Here is a 5,989-nt window from a genome sequence, read left to right as displayed (position 1 = left end):
CAAACTGTCAGAAGCTTCTTGATCTGTGTGATCCATTGAAGTTTGAAATAACGGTATGCTGAAATTCTGCCCTAATTATTGTAAAGTGAGCAGCAGTGGCATAATCCATGAAAGCCAAGAAAGCCAAGAAAATTACAAGACCTACATTGGCTCCCAGTATGTTTCCAAGCACAATTCAAAGTGTTGGTGCTGACCTTTAAAGTCCTAAATGGCCTCAGCCCAATATACCTGAAGGAGCGTCTCCACCCTCATCGTTCATCCTGGACACTGAGGTTTAGCTCCGAGGTCCTTCTGGCTGTTCCCTCAATGCGAGAAGTGAGATTGCAGGGAACCAGGCAGAGGGCCTTCTTGGTAGTGGTGCCCCTCCCCAGTGCAACATCCTCCCATCAGATGTCAAGGAAATAAACAACTATCTGACTTTTAGAAGACATCTGAAGGCAGCCCTGTTTAGGGAAGTTTTTAATGTTTGGTGTTTTGTCATGTTTTCCATATTCTTTTGGGAGCCGCCCAGTGTGGCTGGGGAAACCAAGCCAGATGGGCGGGGTAAAAGTAAATTATTACCATCATCATCATTATTATTACAATTTACAATTTTCCAGGTTGACAGGGTTGCAAACATCCCCCCCCCTTCGAAACAAGAGGGAAATGAGCACTAAACCTCTGCTAGATTCCGCTAGATTTCTAGAAGTGTATTTTATGTCATGTGAAATATCACATTAAAATCCCCAAAGATTATCAGGTAAGGAAACATTAGGAAATGGGGAAAACGGCTGCCTGAATGCAGTCTTACTCTTTGGTCCTGACTCCTGGCTGATCCCATGGCTCCTGGCTCAGCTCACATGGCTGTCTGTGGCCCATTCATGACACCAACGTGAGCCACATAATTTTGGCACCAGAAAATCTCAAACCTGGCAATCAAATGCAAAAATAAACAAATGTTTATGCCCTTTCACGATGACACTCAAATCAGCTGCCCAAGCGAATCAACTAACTCTGCCAAATTTGAAAGCCAAAGATTTACAGTTTGCATTTTAATGACTGTGCAACTGGGTTTCATACTTTATAAGCCACTCAGAAGTCTATTTTCGCATTAAGCGCCAAAGACATAATTTTACCGCAGCAGCAACAAATTCTGCCAGTACCAGGAGTGAAAATATTTCTACAAGAGGGACAAACTTTAAAAATGACTTGCAAGCTATCCTTGCAGCATAGCCATCCATCATAGATTTGACTTTTTTTAGAAATGTCCCCAAAGACAGAACAGCAAGAGGAGAAGACAGATATAGAATATGACAGTGCCATCTATTGTTAGGAGGTTTTGCTCATTTAATTATTATAATATCTATATTGTATAATAAATCCCTGTATCGGAATATGTATCTGTTCAGAAGTGAATAAAACATATCCTCTAGCTGAACTTTTGTGGCCAGGCCAATGTCATAGCTGGACTATCTGTAATGTACAGCTTCTGGGTCATGTGGCCAATATGACTAAGCCGCTTCTGGCGAACCAGAAATGGAAACGCCATTTACCTTCCTGCCGTTGCGGGGATTCGAACCACCAACCTTCTGATCGGCAGGTCCTAGGCTCTGTGTTTTAACCCACAGCACCACCTGTGTCCCACCTGTTGCTATACCACTATGCTAAAAGACACAACAGCCCTAGCCTGCTTCACTAGGATTTCAGAACAGGATGGATTTTACACACACACACACACACACACACACACACACACACACACACACCTCTGTACATGTGAAAAGCATATCCTTCCTACATGCGTCTACGCCAGGGGTCAGCAATTTTTTTCAGCAAGGGGCCAGTCCACTGTCCCTCAGACCTTGTGGGGGCCCAGACTATATTTTGGAAAAAAATAATTAACAAATTCCTATGCCCCCAAAATACAGTGGTACATTGGGTTACAGACGTTTCAGGTTACAGACGCCGCTAATCCAGAAATAGTACCTAGGGTTAAGAAATTTGCTTCAGGATGACAACAGAAATTGTCCTCTGGCGGCATGGCGGCAGCAGGAGGCCCCATTAGCTAAAGTTGTACCTCAGATTAAGAATAGTTTCAGGTTAAGAATGGACCTCCAGAATGAATTAAGTTCTTAACCCAAGGTACCACTGTAACCCAGAGATGCATTTTAAATAAAAGCACACATTCTGCTCATGTAAAAACACCAGGCAGGCCCCACAATTCACCCACATTCTACTCATGTAAAAACATGCTGATTCTTGGACCATCCACAGACTGGATTTGGAAGGCGATTGGGCCGGATCTGGCCCCCGGGCCTTAGTTTGCCTACCCATGGTCTAGGCTTAGGAAACCATGTTTCTGAATTAGAGGCAGTGATTTTCATTTGCAGGATCAAAAAATCAGATATTGGAAGATGTAGATAAGTGCCACAACCAAAGTGAAAGCCCCCCCCCCCATTATGAATCTGGTAAAAAAGAACAGAAGAAGAAACTAAATGTTGACTTTAAATAGGAAACGGGTCAGCAGTCAAGCATGAGGCTATGTTGAGCACTCCTCAGATGTAACAACCATATGCAACTGTCCTTCATTCTGAATTGGGAACATGGTGTGTCTACCATATCAGGTGGATGCACAATAACTGCCTTATCTCTGTGCCTTTCGATTGGGAACCATGCATAATTATGTCTCTGTGCCTTTAAAATGGAGAGCAATGCACAATAACAGATCAGAATTAATATGCAAAATAACACGAAGGATAACAACGCAGAATATGCACATAATTTAGTATTCCCCTTGAACTGCATGCAACAAATAGTATCTGTAGGAAAATAAAAGACAACATTTTAGATTTTAATAATTGCAAGACCCATTTTTTTAAAAAAAACATACACAAACATTTGAAGGCATCACCTAATGCATTTAACAGAAATGGTTAGCTAAAATATGGAATACATTTTTAAAAACATTATAATATTAACGCTATGTATGGAAATTGGGGGTAGAAGGAACACACACATTTGTCAGCTGTGATTACTTGATACAGCTGAATTATAAGTAATCATGAAAAGCATTTGCTTGTATCCAAAAGAGCGCCAAGTCACTCATGTTAGGGCAAGGTTTTCTGCTTGTGCAGTGGAACTCCCTCCATCTCCTCCCCAGCCCCATCTCCCAAATATGTTCTGGATGTTCCCCCAACCCTCAAGAGCAGATTTTAGGAGGCAGGAATGGGGCAATGCGGGTGGAGGGGGGGAGCTCTATTGTACAAGCTGAAAAACTTTGTGCTAATGGAACAAGGGCATTGGATGCCACCAGTTACAATTTATTGAATTTCTTTACTACACATCAAAAATGGGAGTGGGGAAGGATATAAAAATTGGCCATGAAAAATCAGAAAATCAGAAAATACCTTATATTTATGAAAATTGCAGATAGATATTCCAAACATGCATCACTTTTTGGTTAGACAGAAATGGAGAAGATTTTGCCCTTCTCTAACTCAGAGGGCTTGGTTTCTTTTGTGTGTGTGTGTGTGGTTTTTAAAATTAAACTTCTACAGATATATATCAAACATAAATAATAAAAACAAGATTCCAAGGAATCTCCTGGATTTCCACCCTCCCCTTTGTGGGTCCTAATTGAATCATTTCCTCCTGCATCTTTTTCTGATGATCCAAATATTTCACTTCTCCACTATGTCCAGAATTCACCTTTAAATAACAAATGATATTCCAATCCTAGTAACGATTTTAACCCCAGGAGCTGTGTTTAGCTGAACCAAGCACTTGGAAAATCCTGTGTTACATTTGATAAAACAATGACAATAGCATACAGGCAAAGACCAAAAACTGTTAGCTGATGGTGCTAGTGCCGTTCCTCATGTTAATAGTGCTTCTATTTATTGTAATTTCTTTCCACTGCTTATGAATCCTTTTGTTCACTGTCCTTTTATTGCCGACGAAGGCTCACTGTGTGCAGAATACTAAATAAATGCTCCAGCTATCAATCAAAGCAAACACGGACAGGTATAATCAGCGTCATCACAACATCTTCATGATGCATCAAGGAAGAATTTTCGACTCTTACCTCCCTGCACAGGGCTAGTTAAGAGCTCCTTACGACACCCTATGCATCATGCTAATGTGATGTGACATTTGCTTAAAGCTGATGCTTTTCCCGTTAATGAGTTTCAGAGTTCACGCAGCAAAGTCATCGTTACTGTTCGGAAGCAAGGAAAGAGTTAGTACACGGCAGGGGTTTTTTGTTTTGTTTTTAAGGGAGAGTGAGAGAGAGAAAGAAAACAAATCAAATGCCACAGAAAGGCAAACCAGAGATTTAAATGTTATTTAGTACGGTTCACCCAGGCCAAAGGATCTCTCTCTCTTTTAAAAAAAGGAAGTAAAAATGCTGTCATGCACTCACTAAAAGTTAATGATGGAAAGAGCTTGTGTAAATGATGGTTCTGCAAACGCTATTATGCCTTCATGGGTTCTTCTGCTTTCATTTGATTTAATGACACTTTAGAGTCTGCCCTCAACTAACAACACCAGCAATTCTTCTACCATTAATTGTGGGGCAGGCTAATGTTAACAAGGGGCCATATAGGGGGCAGGTACCTTTTAAAGTTAAATCCAAGGGACTTAAGGGGTGGTTGCCTGGAAGTAAGTCCTGCTGTACTCACTGAGGCTTACTTGTGTGGTGAGTTCCCGCCTCCCCCCATTGGAAATAAAAACAGATGACACCAGTATTTTAGGTTAATGGGCAAAAAATGGCCACAACTTTATTGGTTACAGGTAATGAGCGGTATTGGCTTAGGCATTGGTCCTACCGATTATCCGGCTTCAGCCTGATTGCTTGAAGACCGGGAAGAGTTAACCATCAGTAGGGGGAGTCCTGCTGATGCACATCAACTAGGAGCTCCCCTGGGGTCACCGCTCAGGGGCGTGCCTTAGGCCCTCACCTCCATAGGCTTTGGACAGGGCCACACCCCCCAGAATCCTTTACCAGACTAACCTTCGATATGGGGGAGGTGATGGCGCTTCCTCCCCTTCTCATCTACATAACAATACCCCTACCAATGCCTAACCGCCAATGCCAAGGAAGTTGTGACGATTTGCTACGAGGTAGGTGAAAAACCAAGTGGCTGGAGCCAATTTGCCAAGTGGAAAAAATTCCTACCAGGCCCCTTAACGGAGAACAACCGAGGTCCATAGCAAAGTCAGAAAGCCAGACCTAAAGGGTGGGGTGGGGGTGGGGAAAACTGGAGCAACTGAGGCGCTGAAATAGGAAGATCCTCGGCTGCGCCAGCCCTAAATAGCGTGGACCACGCCTCCCATGCCATCCGATTGGCTGTCAAAGGGGATGATGTGGCCAAGGATTCCCTCAGTCACACGGGGGGGGGGGGGGGGGCATGAAGCCCACAACCCCACCAACTCTCCAGCTCGGAAGTGGCTTTCCAAGTATAGAACTGCAGTATAAAAGTGCATGGCATTGGCTAGATTGTGCCAAGCAAAGCTGTCATGCTCCATGTAGCCTTTGCATAAGCTTCCATCAACAGTACTTTTAAATAAGAATGACTCCTGCTTTCATTGGGGCCTTCTAATGGCTGATGCGACTCAGCCAAACAAATCCCTTCTGCCCCTGTCAACAATAATGTGCTTCTCTTCTGGAGGTTCAGATACCAGCTGCAAAGCCATGCTCTCAAGCATCCCTGTGTAGCAGTCGAAAAAGAAGCTAGCAGGTCGCAGGTTGCCTTTCCTAACCCAAGCCACCTTTCCCCTTTCATCAGAAAATGCCCTAGGAAGCTAGAGCGCTTGGCTTTTCTTGTAAAGTCCTGCCAAGATTTAGAGCACAGTGCTGCTGCCTTGGCAGCAAATCCGTGGTCTGACAGATGACTCAAAGGAGAAAAATATGCAAAGCATGCCTGTAGTGACAAATGCATGAAATTTTAGGCAAAGCAGTTCCAAAATTCAAGTCTGTGGCGCGGCTGTTTTATGAGCTCCGTATTACTTT

The sequence above is a fragment of the Podarcis erhardii genome (assembly GCF_964252035.2).
Source record: "Podarcis erhardii genome assembly, chromosome: 5".
NCBI lineage: Eukaryota > Metazoa > Chordata > Lepidosauria > Squamata > Lacertidae > Podarcis > Podarcis erhardii.
Note: the sequence above shows the minus strand (reverse complement) of the source record.